At 43.4% G+C, this 16,903-nt stretch overlaps 1 protein-coding gene across 3 annotated transcripts in view; it reads left to right on the top strand.

The window, feature by feature from the left end:
• Positions 1 to 493: 493 nt before the first annotated feature.
• Positions 494 to 16,903, top strand: part of SYT2 (synaptotagmin 2) — a 215,269-nt gene continuing 198,859 nt past the window's right edge. For 2 of the 3 annotated variants that reach the window (XM_060231135.1, XM_060231132.1), the window contains exon 1: positions 494 to 724. The gene's annotated coding sequence lies outside the window, so the exon portion shown is untranslated. The remainder of the gene's footprint in view (positions 725 to 16,903) is intronic. The other variant, XM_060231130.1, reaches the window with a different exon arrangement.

Genomic DNA, 16,903 nt, shown 5'->3' on the forward strand with positions numbered 1-16,903 from the left:
AGTCTGACCTTGAAGGGAGCCTGGCCAGCATCCTTGTTACATTTCCTTCCTTGTACTTACAGGTGCTCAGAAGTCTCTGCTTGCTCCATCTGTCTGCGCAGACTGAGCTACGCTGTAAGCCCCCTAGCGTATCAGTGCATGATCACTGAAAATCCTGTTCCCCTTCCTTGGGGTATTGATAGCTTTGCCTCCTGCTATGAAGCAGGCACTCAATCTCCTTCCCTCCCCGCTTCCTTACACGCACACAGGCGGGCGCGCGAGTTTCCCCTCCGACCATGCCGTCCTCCGCCCCAACACGCTGCTACTGCAGCTGACTTAGCAGGCTTCACCATTGATCCGGCAGGCTTCCCCTCTTTGCTCGCCTCCTTCCTGACTCAGACTGCAAACCTCAGCAAGTCTCGGGGCGGGCTCTTGAAAAGGAGTTGGGATAGAGGGGAGGGGCTACAACCCCCCTTTGGGGCTGGATAATAAACTGCACCACGGAGAAGGAGCTGGGGGGAGAGCCCCATCTCAATTAATGCAGAAGCTTTATTCTATTGAGCAGCTCCTCAGCCAATGAGGTTGGAGCTCTGCAGAATACAGCGACGTACGGGAACCCTGGAGGGGCGGGTGGAGAAAGCAACTGCAGCATTTGGAAGGACTGACCTGCTGGATCTGAAGTCTTCAGCCCTCCTTGGACTGTGCGCGCGTGTGTGTATGTGTGCGTCTCTGCATCAGCCTGCTTGTAAGTTTCACTTTCCTTATTGTTCTTTGCTTCCATCGCTTTCCGAGATGTCATTTGAGATGAATTCCTTTTCATTCTTCTTTCACCCTTTTGCTTGTGCGTTTAAAGTAGAAACTGGGCTTTGGGACAAACAGTGAGGGCAGGAAGGAAGGAAGGCCAGTGACGGTGGGAGGATTCTGCTTTAAATTCTCTGCAGCGCGTGAGGATGGATGAGGGATAGGGTTTCCGACCTGTGCTGGACCTCATCTTAGGGTTTCTACAACTAAGCAGAGAAATGGTTTGCCCGGGCTGCGGACGGCATATTCAACTCGGTCTTGTTTTACCAGAGTGCTGAGCGGACAGCTCCTTAGAAGCGGAGGCGATAGGAGTGAAGAGTGCTGAAGGGACAGCGCCTCGTTGTTTGGTGTACCCGGGAGAGCAGAGCTAAAACTGGCTATTTCACTTCTGATTGGTGCAGAGAACAAGCAAGCGCGTTCAGCTTGAGAATGCATGAAGCTATGCAAATAAGAGGTTCCATCCTGGCTGATAATTCTGGCAGGGGAAAGTTCCTAGTCCTCTCTCTGGCCTGCAGCCTTAAGGTAAAGGTGTGGGAGATGGTGTGTTGACTTCCTTCTCCCCAAGGTTACAGTCCAGACAGTTGGGGGAAGAGGGTCAGGCGAAAAGAGGCGCTAAGGAGGATAATTTTGCACGTTTCAGGTATATACAGCTCTCTCTTTTGTGTACACATATCCCATTTCAGGTTCACGAAAATGCTGCTGGTTGAGTGTAAGGTATATAGTTGGTCTGCTCTCACATGATCTGCAGCATTTCAGTTTTAGATCTCACTAATGCACTCAGATACTGCTGCAGTGTGACAATACTGGATGCTGAGTTGGTTTCTCTGGGCAGAGCACTTCACTGTAATTTCCGATGAGGAAACTCAAGGTTTAATGGTCCCAAATCCAGATTTGAAATCCAGGGAATGAGAAACTTTAGCAGAATTCACCTTTGCAGTGGATTAGAGCAATTTTATTCTTCTCCTTTTTTTTAAAAAAAAATCCTTTTAAAATGCTGAATGTATTGGGATACTGTGCTTTAGTGAATCAAATCAATGCCCATCTGCAATAGTTCAGGCAGAGAATCGTAATTTCTATCATTGCGCAGAAGAATGCTGACTCAGCCTGCTCTGCAAACTGCTTAGAGGGCATGATGGTTCCCTAAAGAGGAAAAAGAAGTTGGCTTTATTAAGCACAGGACAATCCATTGCACCAAAAGTCTGAAGCATCAGTATTCAAACATGCCCAGTTGGTGGTGAGAGAAACCAAGGGAGGAAAAAGAACATATGTGAAACAGAACAGGCATGTGACAGATTGTCATGAGTGTCCCACAGCTGTCCTTTCCTCTCAGGTGGGACTTACTGCAAATTAATTTTCAAATAAACACTATAGTACAGCCATTGTTGTCTTGGATAGATTCAGCCCAGTTTACACAGTTAAATGTATGGGCCAGTTCATCCTACCAGATTTCTCCATGGTGTTGTGTATATGGTACAAGGTTATGTGGACCAAGGGTAGTGAATGCAGGGTGGTACATACAATGAGCTGGCAGCTAGGAATGCGGCTGCTGGGAAAAGCAAATGAATAATTCTGGAGAAGACTGCTGGTTCATTGCATGTGCAATCCAGTTTGCACTTATCCTTCCCTGCGCCATCATTTACCTGTGCATGGGACTGCACCATCTACGAATTCAGTAGCATGAACTGTTTTTAAAGAGACTGGAGAAGCTTCGGGGCCTGGGATTTTGAACAGTTTGTACATTCTTTTTGAAGGAGATGCAGCCTTTGGCTAACTCTCTAAGGTGAGTTGCAGGATGTGGGTGACTCTGCTGGCTGGCTGGCTGGCACTGGGGAAGTCGCTTTCCACACTCCCAGTCTATTATAGCTCTGGAGCACTTACAAGATGAGTTGGGAGATAATGATTTTCCAGCTCCTGAGTCATTAGCTCACTGTTCCTGATAAGGCCTAGCACACCCTTCTTGCTGCAGTCTCTGGTCAGAACACACATACAGTTTGCTATCATTTGCTACAGACCTAGATGGCCTGATTACATGGGTGTCAGGCTGCTTTCAGATCTGTGCTGCAATAAGCTCAGGATGGGGCTACTGAGTAGCTTTCTCAGGGGTGCCCTTGGTTCAGTGTACAACCACCTCCATTGCTCTGCATGCTGCTATCTATAACAGGGATGCAATGAAGTCTGTGTGCCCTCCTTGGATGTTCAGGGACTCTTTGTAAAGTGATCCAGGGAGTGTTGTCATCACAGTCCACCAGTGCTCTAGATAATGTAGGAAAGAAGTGGTTTTATGGTGCTGTCTCTGAAAGGCTTTGCTGCAGTTGCTGACAGTCTGCTCCTGTACACATTTCCACCCATTCTCTTTGTAGGCAGTTCCCTAAAGACTACTGCATATATGCAGTTCGCAGTTTTTCCTTAATAGAGATAATCTTGATATGTCTGTGTGGGCACACTGTTGTCACTGTCATGTTTATTTTGCTGTAAGTCACAGATCAAAAAAGTGTGAGGCAGGGCTAACATTTCCATTCATTATTGATATTGTGTGTGGGGTAGGAGATTGGGGAGTGAGACAATGACATTCATTCTGTCCTAGAGCACAGTTCCTGAGTCATCTACATTGAACCTGTGAATGTATCCACATGTATAGAGTGAGGAGCACCATGACTAGAGTACAATGCTGGTAGTTTAAACAGTTGATTCAAAGGGTGTTTATCTTTGTGCTACAGATGGAAGATCTTGTAGATGACATGTGCATAGTTACTTATGTATATTTGTGCTGATCTCAGTGAATGCACTTGGGCAGTTGTAGAAACTGTGTTGGGAGTCCCTACATGCAGTCTGATGAGAACAGGAGTGGGCTTGTGCACTCAGGACTGTTGTGTTGTCCTGTTGTATAGATCTTCAGGTGTATGGACAGGCTCAAGACTTCAGTGATAGATTCAGTACAGCTTTTGGAGTGGATGTAGTTGAAGGATCTCAGTCCTGGAGATGACAGAATACAGAAGTATGCAAATGAAGGGCAATATTTATTTACTTAGTACATTATTATCCCACCCTTCTCCAAAGAGTTCAACCAAAGTACATGATTCTCTTCCATCTCATCTTCCATTGTTTTCCTCACAACAACCCAATGGGGAAGGATAGGCTGAGACAGATAGACCCAAGCCTATCCAAGGACACCCAGAGAGCTTCATGGCTACTGCAGATTCAAACCTGGCTCTCCCAGATCCTAGTCCAATACCACAGCCATTAATGTTGCCTCTTTTAATATGGACATAATACTAAGTGACTGTCTTGGAAATACCCAATAAGATTCTGGTTTATAGAAGATGTCATGGTACTGCAGTTCAGATAAAACATCCCTAATGTGTCCCCTGACACTGGCTGGTATAGGAAAGACAGTGTTGTAATGTCAGCATTACTTTGTAGCAACTGCTTAATTGTCCATCAAGGGAATTGAGCTATTCTGACCTGAGCTCTGTCCCTCACTGTTGTAAATACCCCATGTCACAAGTGGGCATTGTAGCAAAGACTCCAAAAACTGCCAGCATTTTAAAACTCTCTGCTTCCTCTAAGTAACCATCAGCCCAGTATGGTGCTACAAAAGGCTGTGCTGTAGTAATGGGGTGCCTGCACTGAGACAGAAGTGCACTGGAATTTATCCCATTCCTTGCAATTGACAGTCTATAGAACAGGGCATGGGAGAACTTGCAGATGAGGTCTAATGCCACTTCCAACTATTATCTGGCTCTACCCAGCTGCTTTCTTCCATCATGCTCTGCTTGTTCTATAGTCTTTTTTTTTTTTGCCTGTGTTCTTCTACAATGGGATTTCAAGCATGGGGAAAACAAAATGTCATGGGCTCCTCTGGAGCCTGGATCTGCTTCTTTTGGGTGTTTGTTTATTCAACCAAATAAACTGGTATATGCAAAGGGGCATGTTTTTGTCACTGCCTCTGCTATCAGTGCAAGTGGCTCCCTTTGGAATATTAAAACCCCCTGAAAAGTAGAGGCATGAAGTAGCAACCAGTTCACTCCTTCCTTCATTCCTATTCCCCTAGGTCACCTTTTTGCATGAAGTGAAATTCAGTTCAGTGGTCAAGAGGAGCCACTTGGGGAAAGAATGGGTGTCTGAAGCACGATGGTATTTTGCCACTGAAGAGACAACTAGAAACCAAGTGGGGGGGACCTTCCTATGTTTTAAGATCAGAGGATGCAATACACTTTTTTGAAATCTCTCTGCATGGTCATGCAATTTGCAGCTACTGGAAAGCATCAGTTTATCTTAATGCTTCAGAAAAGGGAAGACCTCAAATGAGTTGCTACCACTCACTGAGTTGATGAAGTGCAAAACCTGGGATGGCCATGCTGAGGAAGATGGGAAGCCAATGGGCTTCTTCTGGCAGCCTGTCCTTATCACATACAGACATACATGCACAGGCCATGACTCAGCAGCAAGTTAAGTGCATTATGAAGCCAATCCTCCAAGAGCTTACAGGGCTCTTCTGACAGGGCCTACTGTAAGCTGTTGGAGGATTGGCTACATCAGAGGTGTGTGGCCTAATATGCAAAGGAGTTCCTGCTACAAAAAAGCCCTGAGTGCATGCATGTCCATTAATTTCAGTGGTTTTAAGTATGCCTTACTTTCATCCCTGCAATGTTGAAGCAAAACTAGATCCTAATGCTTCAAAAGGAACATAAAACTTTGTCTAATTGCAGGCAGGGCTTTTTTTGTAGAAAAAGACCAGTAGGAACTCATTTACATATTAGGTCACACCCCCTGACACTTAGCCAGGTGGAACTGTGTTCCTGTGCATTCCTGTTCAGAGGAAAGAAAAAAAGCCCTGATTGCAGGGAACAAGACTAGCTTGGAGGCACTGGCCTCCAGCTTATCCCCCTGAGAGCAAATAAGGCAGAGAAAAGGGCTTCTTTGTGACTGATAAAGTGGAGGTTATATTTCACCTGCCTGCAAACTTGTGAGAAGCTTTAGCTGATTGTTTTGACCAGGTGAGCTGGGTTAAGTGGCTTTCATCAAGCAGTGAGAGTTGCTGAGAGGTGAGACTGCAAGTGTCCCTTTTTAAAAAGCCAAGCAAATGAAGGAACCTAAACTAATCTCCTGCTGATCATGAGAAACATCTGTTCATGTTCTGGTATCCTTCTCATTAGAAGGATGACAAATGACAAAGAGAAGATAGAACAACACAGGGACACAGCTGGAACAGCCATAGTGGATATATACAATTCTTTGTTGCTTTTGTACTGTTGTAGTCACCTATCTGAATCATGCTACAATATCTGACTAGAACATCTGGGCACCAGTAGCTTAAAAGGGTAAGTCAGCACATAACACCTAAATGCAACTCCGTGTTCAGAAGCAGCATACCTCTGACTTCTGAGTTGTTTGCTGAGTTGTTTTTATTGTTTTCCATATTTGCATTTAAAGTTTTATTTTAATGTTTTGGTTGTTCACTAATTTGAAGACCCTCAACTTGGCGGAAAGCCAGCAGAAATGTGTTTCAAATAAACAAATGTTTGGGACAGGGTATGCCTGTTGCCTTCATGTTCAGCTTTGAATTTCCCATCTGACAGATCACTGTTGGAAACAGATTGCTGGGATAAAGTTTGAGTCCAGATAGACCATTGGGTTCATTCAGCAGGGTTCTTCCTATATTGTGATGTAATTGTTGCTGTACCCTTGACTGGACATTTGATACATCTGTTAGATGTTTTAATAAGGGTAATACCCCCATAGCAAGGTGGCTTTGTGTGACAACTGAGCATATCTCTTGTGCAGAATGACACTTGGTGAGACTGTATGAACCAGGTAGCAACATTTATCCTGGGAGATCCTAATTCTTGGAATTCAAATGAAACTACTTTCTATGCCTCTATGCCAGCAATTGTAAAAGCTTTCTAAAATCCACAAAAGGGTCTTGAATGTACATGAAAAGTCATATTGAATGGTAGCATGTTAAATGATATTTTATTAAATGCAGGGATCTATTTGTTCCCAAAGCAAAGAACCTCTCCTTGAAGATGGTCTTCTCCCTCCTCGCCTTGTTGCAGTTGATTTCTGCTTGCACCAGAAACAGTGTGAATGGCAGGGGGTCAGCTGCCATCTGCTGAATCGTGTCTCGCCAGCCTACTTGGTTTAATAGGATCACTGCAGTCTTTATACAGCAAAAAGCACCAGTCAGCTTCTGCTGTTGTTCTGTGTAACATATTAAAGCTTCTAATCCTAAAGCACTTATTTTTACAGTTGGTAAAGACTAAGATACAGCTTGTCAGTTGACCAAGGTTACACAGTAAAAGGTGAGATCCTTCTGATGTCTTTGTCCTATCAGACAACCGTGAATAACAAGAACTGCCTCCTTGAAACCCTTTTACCTGACACTCCCTTATTAAGTGGCCTCTGTGGATGGTCTCAAAGTGCCTTGGAAATATCCTTCTCCAACATTATCACCATAACTTGAAATCACTGAAGTAAAACATCAGGTGCTGTCTCTGTCTCTCTGACTGCAAAGTCTGCTGTATTAAGTTTGCTGCCTAAGGATCACATATGATAACACACACCTTTAAAAAGTTTACTTCATCCATTCTTGAAAGCCACCTACTTTAGCTGTAGCAAGAGCAGCAGCTTGTTCTCAAGTAAAGCAGGAACAAACAGTTCTAGAGGAAGGGAGGCAGCTGACATGCAGTGAGTCCTGCAGACATGTGAAACTGTGATGGCAATGAGTGAAATGCTCAGAAGTAGCTACAGCATCATTCTGTGCAAGAGACATTTTTAATTTATTTACAAAATGTATACCCTTCATAAATTGCTCTGAAGCAGTTGTTGCAGCATCTTATGCAAGAGATACTGTTTATTTACAAAATGTATACTCCACCTTTCTGCCCTCACCTGGGCCACCAAAGGACCCCTTGCTATGTTTCCAGTATCTCAGGTTAGAGCTGCCAAGTTCCCGCTGGGGGCAGGGGATCCCCTACTTTGGTGGCCCCCAACCCCCTGGCAGGGAGGAGGCTGCCTAAGGGATCCCCACCCCTCAAAGAGTCCCATTGCCGTGCAGCATGTGCAACACCCAGAAGTGATGTATCATGTTGGGCATGCACTAGGAATTCACTGGAAACTCTATGGTTTTGCACTGGGATGCTTTAACAATTTGTTTCCCCAAATTGCTAGAGCATCCCTGTGCAATTTGCTTTAGCAATTTGTTCCCTCAAATTGCTAGAGCATCCTTGTGCAAAACCATACAGTTTCCCATGGATTCCTAGAGCATCCCCTTGCGATGTGCCTGGGGTGATACATCACTTCTGGGTGGGTGAGCCACCTCGGTGGGAAGGGCGGGATATAAATCGAAATATAAATAAATAAATAAATCACTTCCAGGTGATGTCATCACACTGCACATGTGCAAAAAAAGCCACCTGCCAGCACCTGCAGGAGACTTGGCAACCCTATTTTAGGTGCATAACTTACACTTACACTATTTTAGGTACATAACTTACATCACTCCATGATGTCTGAAATGCCTCCATGTTTAGAGGCAGTCAATCTCTGAATCCAGAAGACAACCTCAGGAAAAGGCTTTGGCTTCTGTGTCCTGTCATTGGCCATCCAAAGGAACTGGTTGGCCACTGTGTGAGACAGAAAGATGGACTGTTGGCCTGATCTGGCAGGGCTCTTCTTACATTCTTCTTATGCCCTCAGGTTTTTTGTTTCTCATCCATGTGCTGGTGGTACACAGTACTGCCATATGGATGCTGTTGGTGGTGGCAGATGCCACTATGATAGCAGCAAACCTCAGTGCTGTAGTGTTCTGCCGTACCTAGGCTGGGACACAAAGTCATGATTAGTAATATTTACTTCATTTTTCACTCCGTATTTTTGACAAAGGGTGACCAAAGTGGCTTAAATCTTTCTCCTCTCCATTTTGTCCTCACAACAATCCTGTGAGGTAGATTAGACTAAGTGCACGTGACTGACTCAAGGTCATGCAGCAAGCTTCCATGGCAAAGCGGGAGTCTGACTCTGGGACTCTCTGATCCTCCTCCTCCTTACTGTCAATTTAAAGTTTTGTATTTAATATGTTGTTAGCCACCCTGAGCCTGCCTAGGTGGGGAGGGCGGGATACAAATAAAATTTTACCTTACCTTACCTTACATGCTAACCATTGTACCAGGCTGACTGTAATCTATTGTGCTAGTGCAATAGTATTTGTGCTATAAATTGCAGCTTTGCTGGCATTACCGTTGGAGCTGGAGCAGATTCAGGAAGTGTTTGATGCAAGCCCAGGCTACACTTCCTGGGGAAGAGCAAGGCAAACTGAGACCTAATCAGCTCCTTACAACAGAGCACTCTCCAGAAGTTCCAATGGCTGGCCTAAACTAGGCTGGATCCCTACTACTACTACTACCACTAATAATAATAATAATAATAATAATAGTAATAATAATAATAATAATAAACAGATAACATATACAATAGATAATAAGAATTAAAATAATTTAAACATTGACAATAAGTCAGTATAATATCCAGATGACGGAGGAAAGAAAATTTTATACCTACTCATCCTGGGTGATGGGGATATGGAAGAATAAGGAAAGCTGGGTGGGGTGGATTCAAGAGTGCCCAACCGTTGCTGTCCTCAACCAGTGGTGGAGTGCTGAATGTTACCGTTCTCAAACATCACACTTTCAAATGCTGTCATGCTCTTTCCCACTCATCACCACTAACCTATTTACGCTGGTACTGATGCAAACAATGAATGATGCACAAGAATGAAAGTACAGAAAAGCCATTGGAGAAGTAGCCACAAGGGGTGCTATAAGATGTCACATGGCACAGAAGAAGCTTCTGAGAGTCCTCAGTTCCCAGTGCTATTCAAATTAGGTCCATTTAAGGGAAAGGCAATTGATATAGGGTGCTTTCACATGTGCTGAATAATCCACTCTTAATGTACTTTAGAAATCATTTGCAAGTAGGCTTTGCAGTTTCACACAGAAAAATCCAGTTGCAAACTGCCCATACCCTTCTCTCTTTTTTTGGTGCAGTGGTTAAGAGCATGGTTAGGAGCCAGTTTGGTGCAATGGTTAGGAGCACAGGCTCTAATCTGGGAGAACCGGGTTTGATTCCCCACTCCTTCCCATGCACCTGCTGAGTGACTTTGGGTCAATCACAGTTCTTGAAAGAGCTGCTCTCTCAGCCTCACCTACCTCACAGAGTGTCTGTTGTGAGAAGAAGAAGCGAAGGAGATTGTAAACCACTTTGAGACTCCAAGTGAAGGGCAGGGAATAAATCCAATCTCCTCCACCACCACCACCTTTTTCTCTATAATTTCTTATCGAATCTTCAAAGTACTTTAATGTGAATTCATTACGCCCTCCCGCAATTTCTGCATTCATGATAATGGTGATTAAAGTGTGGTAGCCACATAGGTCAGAGAAAAATGAATAACTAAAATGGTTTAAAATTGAGTATTCCACAATAAAAGGCCCAGATCTTGCACCTACAGATCCAGATCATAACCTGGAGAGGAAATCCATCAATGCCTGAGGAAACAAACAGTCTTTGGATTTCCAGTGCTAAGTAATTTTGGGTGCAATCCTACCAAAGTTAAGCACTTTTAAGTCCCATTGATTTTTCAATGGAAAGTATATTATTTTTAAATTCTCCCCTTGGAATCAATGGCAGATAAATGTAGTAAGCTTTAGCTATATCATACCTTTTATTTTAATAGCAATATTTTTATGAAGAAGATGAAGAGCTGAATTTATGAGGCTTGTAGTCAAAGGATGAGTGTCCCATATTTCATTTGGCGGAGAGGAATTAAGCAATATTTGCAGTTAAAGAGACATTAAAACACCGTTTCTGGACTTTTATTAACAGACTGGAAAACAGAGAAAAACTAAGAACAGGACAGGACAGTGCATGAGCATCCCTACAGCATCCCAAAACTTCACTTACCACAATACACAGCTGAGATCTGTGACCAAGCCAATAGGTCTGTTGTTGTTGTTGTTGCCTGTTACCACCAGGAAGTTTGTTACTTTAACTAGATGCCTTTCTTTGTGCCCTAGGTCTAGATAACCTATTTTGGCCTACTAGCCAGCATCCCCATGTCAATATATTCTACACATCATACTTCCCAAAGTAAAAACCATAATCCTTAGAATTTACATAGTACAGTATATCTCAAAGATTTTGAAGCATTTCATATGTATTACTTCAGCTATCCTCCCAACAATCATGTTAGGCAACCCAGTAATACTGTCTCTGTATTGTGCATTGGAGGGGAGAGGACAGAAAATAAAACAATTGTTTGGGTTTTTTTTCAACCTATGAACTCTTTGCATCTATGTGGAATGAGTGTTTTTGTCATCTGCTTCCCTCCTCTCTGCCTGTTCTTTGGGCTCACCAAATTTGTTGCTGAGGCAAGATTTGGACCCAGGGGCTTTTTGGCTTACACACTTAGCTACCATATGACACCCACTTTTCAAATGCCATTTGATTAGTAAATCCAAATTAAAATGAAGAACAGGAAGGTTTTCTTCAGTTAGGTAGTCTCTGCCAGGCCACACCTCCAAGCGTCTTACTTCCCAACAAAGAGAAGGAAGGGTGGGGGATTCCTTCAGTCCAACAGTTTCTGCCAGGCCACTCTAGGCTTCTGGCCAGATTTGAGAGAAAGCAGGAAGGGGAAGGGATTCCTTCGGTCAGGCAGCCTCTGCCAAGCCACACCTCCAGGCTTCTAGTCAGATTTCAGAGGTGCCATGAAGAGGAAAGGATTCCTTCAGTTAGTCAGGCAACAGCCAAAGCCTTAGAAAAGAGCCATTCTGAATTGGGGGCTCTGTTAGGCAACACCTCCAGGTTTCTCTCCTTAGCATGGACAAAGTCAAGGAGGGCGAAGGTGCCTTTATTCAGGCTGGTGCACAGCCACAGAATCTGAGGGGGAAAGTGCCTTAATTCAAGGTGTTGTGCAGCCAAAGCCTTTTTTAAAAAGCCCTTTTGCATCCAGCTCTATCAAATAATGTCTTAAAGGGAAAATTGGTGAGAGAAGGAGCAGGCAGTTGTGTAAGCCTCTAGGCAGTTAAGGCACAGAGAATGGCCATGTATCAGCACCATTTTAAAGCCACAGTTGGCCCAATCCTGAGGAGGCCTCTTTTGAGTCATAATGGCATAGTGGAAATCCAGAAATATTTCTTCTTTAAAAGCAGTTTATTGTTCACTAGAATAAGTATTGATGACAAAAGAAAAGAAAGAAGTCTCCTCAATCTCAAGAAAGAGGTGAGGAAAACGAAACACAGAACAAGTGATGAAGAACCTCTCTTTGTGGCAAAAAGAGAACTGAAGGAGTAGTGCCCCTGCTTTTTGTCACGTGATCATTTTGGTGAGAAAGCACCAGAGGAAGGAGGGGTGCTCCTAGTCTACTAGAAAGCTTTGGAAATTGTTTCCATGGCTGGTCTATGGGACTGTAGAGAAGCAACAACACTGAAGATAAAGTTAGACTACATGCAACTTGAATGACCACACTTGTGTCTCAACAGACAGATCAGCAGAACCAAAGACTATGTTTCTTACAACTTTTTTTCACTCTAAGGTCCTGGACCCAACATTCTTTGATTGGAAGCCAGTTTAGCAATTATTTGTCCTGTTATGACTCCACAGGACCAGTAAAGACCCTCTTTCCCTTGAGAAGCAAAGAGGGCAAGAATCTAGATCCATACCTGCCAAGTATGCATTGTTTTTGTGTAATAGTTACTGTTCTCCTTTCCAGAAAGTTCAGGTCCCAAATAGATCTCAACTTTTAAGAGAAATCTATTATCAATTTATTATCAAAGTCTTTTGTGGAATTGTCAGGGGAAGAAGGGACTATGCACACCAAGGCTGGAGTCTGTAAATGACTTAGATCAGAGTTGCACCAACAAGGTTTTATTTTTATTTATTTTGTTTAATTTATATCCCGCCCTCCCCGCCGAAGGCAGGCTCCCCTGGCTTGGATTCAAGTAGCTGAAAGACTTGAATCTGAATATTAATTATCTTGTTCTTACAAGAGAATTTACCCTTGTGTGCTTCTGTGACACTAGGATGGTAAGAGTCTAAACCAAAGGAGGACTAAGTAATGGGATGGTGTTCAAAGTTCACTCTGTCTTTTCCATTTCATCTTGTTGGTCTCTTCCAGACCTTGCTCCTCACAGTTCTCTGCCTGCTATGCAGCTTGGTGGCTTGGCTTTGGGTTAAATGCTGGCTTTCCTAACATGAGTCCCTGCCTGCATGAGCAAGGCAACCAAAATGTATTCCTTTATGCCTGTCACAGAAGGAGAGTTCAACAGAAGTGCTCCTGCATTTAAATCATTCTTGCAGTGTGCAGCCTGACAGTGCACATCCACCGCCTTTTGCAGCAAGGAATACTGCAGTACGCTTGTGCCAGACAGAGAACTCCCTGCTCATCTGTGCTGTTTAGTGTGATGCTGGCACAAACGCTGAAAAACAGTCTGCTCCCATCTTCTGAGAGCTACACGAGGAACAGGTCATAGAGGAGGAGTCCTCTCAAGAACTGTTTGGAGGTGCCCAGAAAGCAGCAGGGCCAAGCTGCAGGGAGCAAATCATGTGTTGCAGGGGAAGAAGGTGAAGTATGTAGTCAGTTACCTACCAGAGAGAAGTGGTTTTTTTCCTTTCTAGTTTTAAATGGATTATCTTGCTATGTTGACTTAAAATTCTCCATTCAGGCACCAGACTAAAGAAGACAGCCCATTGTTTTGACCCTCCCCTTAACAGATGACACTGTCGTAGAACAACTTTTTAGCTCTGTGATCCAAATGGCAAGTTGTGAGTGATTTTTACAGTTGACATTGCAGATCTCAGTCCCAAGACAGAACTAAGCACACTGGAGCCCAGTAGACTAAAATATACTTAACTCTGTGCTGAATTATAGGTAGCATTCAGACCAATTTCCTACTAGCCTTATGCCGCTCTCACACTCCTCTTCTCTGTGGGGCTTTCATTGGATTTCACACTATCTGCCCCAGAGGCTGCAACTAGCTTTGCCTTTTTCACGCAGCAAACAGAAACTGGGTTTTAGAGGATCTTGTTTGCTGCGCAAAAAAGGCAGAGTGAGTTGCAGCCCCGGGGCAGATGGTGTAAAATCCAACAGAAGCAGCGCAGAGAAGAGGAGAGTGAGTGCAGCATAAATCAGTCTTAGTTTGGATATACTTTTAGGGGAGATGATATCAGGGTACTAAGTCATCTGAATGTCTCTGGATGGGCTGCCTTTCCTACTGGTTCCTGCCTGACTATTTAGGTGGCTGTAGTTATTCCTTGTGCATGACCATAAACTTTTCATAGAGCTTTGGGGCAATTTCATTAAGCACATTCTCTCAGAATTTCCCACATACATATGACATAATATTCCTTGGCATTACTAGCATTATGGAATTCTGTAGACTATATGGTAGGATATACATGGAATGTATTAGGAGAATACTCAGACCTAAGGATGCCAATGCAAAGCCCTGGGACTTGAGGCAGAGTCATGGTTTCATACATCCACTGAATATAATGATATGCTACGTGTATTATACTCCAAGTATAATTTACAGAGCAGCCAATGGGAAAACCCTGGGGAACGAATCTACATTACTCTGCAGCAAGCAGGCTTTCTTCAAATGCAGCTAATGTACATGCACAGGCATGGGGGAAATTATCCACACTAAGAAATGAGCTATTTCTGGTTGATTTGCTATCGTACATTTAGCGGGTGTAATCAATAGCATGTTTTCAGCAGATACAATTCTGCCTCAATAAACAGACACTGAAGTTAGATGGTTAAGTCATCTGTAAATTCACAATCCAAATTCACAGCATCAGGATTCAGGTGTAATATTGGAATTAGTCATTCTGAATCATAATTTGAAAGTTCTTGTGGAAATTTCAAAATCCGCTATGCCTTTGTCAAAGAGGCCTACACTATCCTTCAATCTTTATCAGTGAAAAAGTTCCTGCATTCCTGCAATATTTTTGTACCAAACCAACAAATATCAAACTACAGAATCTTCCAGATGAGAGCAATTGTTCATGTAAATTCAAAGCTACAAAACCAGCAATATAATGTGACTGTGCAAAATATGCATCTATGAAACCATGCACATTTTTGTGTGTTGTTGTCCTCCTTTCTGATGCTAGATGGAGGGAAATAACTTCTGATTCTTGTGTACTTCTTGTGTCTTGCAGACATCCATGAATTTATTGTTACTGATCTTAATTTGCAGACAAGATAGCAAAGGCACAGAACAGTTTAAAAACAAATTTAAGAGAGTCTGTGAGAGAGCTAGAAACAACTTGACACTTCTGAATCCCATTTTAGGGAATGTATTCAACCCAGAAATTGATTACAAGAACAGAAAACTCAGAGCATATAGAAGAAAAGAACAAAGACATTACAAAGGCATACACAAAAAAAAACAACCCTTCCCAAGGAGGTTCATTTTAGGAAGCAAATGAGTGTCCTTGCTGGGTTCTCAGACCCTGTCTGTTTAGAAAAGAGAGTTTCCCAGGTCCCAGAAGCTTACAAAGAGCTCAGAAAGAGGCCATGGTTTTTACTATGTTGGCTTGGCAATTGATTCAAGTCAACTTATAGTTAATGTCTGCATTAAGACTGATTATGCAGGCTGAAATGTTAATGTTTTGGGGCTGTTAGAAATTCTTTGGCCTCCTGTTTCTCTCATTGGAAAAGGGTCACTCTCACAGCAAGTGGCTTCTTGTTTATGAGAAAGAAGCCAATAGGTAACTAATAATCTACAGCTTAAACTCTGCACCTGTTCCTATGGTCAGATTAATGTGAATCCATCAGCTCTATCGACAGGAGACAGTCTTGTTGGTTCCTGTGCCAGTGTTGCTCTGGGGAGAAAAAACAGAACCCAAACCATTGCACAACTTGTGTGGTTCCTATGAGACTGCTATAAGGGGCAGCCTGATGTGGAGGCAGTTAAGCGGCTTGGTGGCAATGCAAGCTGGAAGAAAAAGAACACCAGAACAAAAAAAAGCCGCCACTGGATCATACTGGTGGTCCATCTAGTCCAGCAACTTGTTTCACATAGTGGATAACCAGTTGGTCAATCAGGAGGACTCCTCTGATGCACAATTCCTCCCATACTTCTGCTCTGTTCAGTTTTCCCTGGAATGTCTGAACCTTTTTATTGCACTGCAAACTCCCCAGTTTTACCAGTCTCAGAATTTTCAATGCAGGTATTACAAGCAATTTAAGTAATTCTTGCATAACATATACAGACTGCTTCCAGGACACTGAGCTAGATGGAATGGCTATAGAGATGTCATTTAGAGAATGTGAGGGGATCCACTAAGGCCGTGATCCAGAGATGTTCCCACAAAGAGGGCTATTTCCTTTGTTAGTGATGGGTGAGGGAATGCACCCTTTGGGTTCAAGGGACAACACCTGCCATAGAACTCTGTGTGTGTGTGACACACACACACAATTTAAAGGCTTTCAGCTTTGTCACCATGCCTTGAGCAACTTATTTTCTCTCCATTCCTTTTCTTGTTGTTTTTGGTTGTGAAGATTCAGTCTAAGGAAGAGTCCTAAGGATCTTGCATATTGTTTTGCAGCAATCATGGTTGTGTAGTATTTTGATCCTAATAAAGGGTGCTACATGACTTTTAGTTTAAGTATTCATGAGAGCTGGCAAAAAGTGACCCCTTCCAGGGGAGGAGGAGACAGATGTGTGCAGAACTGCTGATCTGAGTCTGGAAAAGTCAAAGAGAAAAGAAAGGACAGCTGTGAGTTGGTCAAAGGGGCTTGCAGGATTTGATGTGAGGTGGCTGATCAGCAGCTCTGCAGTAGCATCTCTTTACTTCTTTTGTGCTCTGCTTGCAAATAAAACAATATTACAAAAATACTGCCAAGCCCACAGAGCTCTCTCCTCCAAGGGGAACCAACCCAGTTCTAATAATTACCCCTGCAAATTCTGGCTGCGTAGGGAATGATACCATGTAGAAGAAGCCACCCTGAGCACGAGAAACTCAGAGCCCTCTAATATGATCGCCCAGAGCTCCACAAAGCAGCATCTCTGGGATGGGAGCCAGTCCTTCCCCCAACATCACCATGTTTGGGACCTGGTTC

The sequence above is a fragment of the Heteronotia binoei genome, chromosome 2 (genome assembly GCF_032191835.1).
Source record: "Heteronotia binoei isolate CCM8104 ecotype False Entrance Well chromosome 2, APGP_CSIRO_Hbin_v1, whole genome shotgun sequence".
Taxonomy (NCBI): Eukaryota; Metazoa; Chordata; class Lepidosauria; order Squamata; family Gekkonidae; genus Heteronotia; species Heteronotia binoei.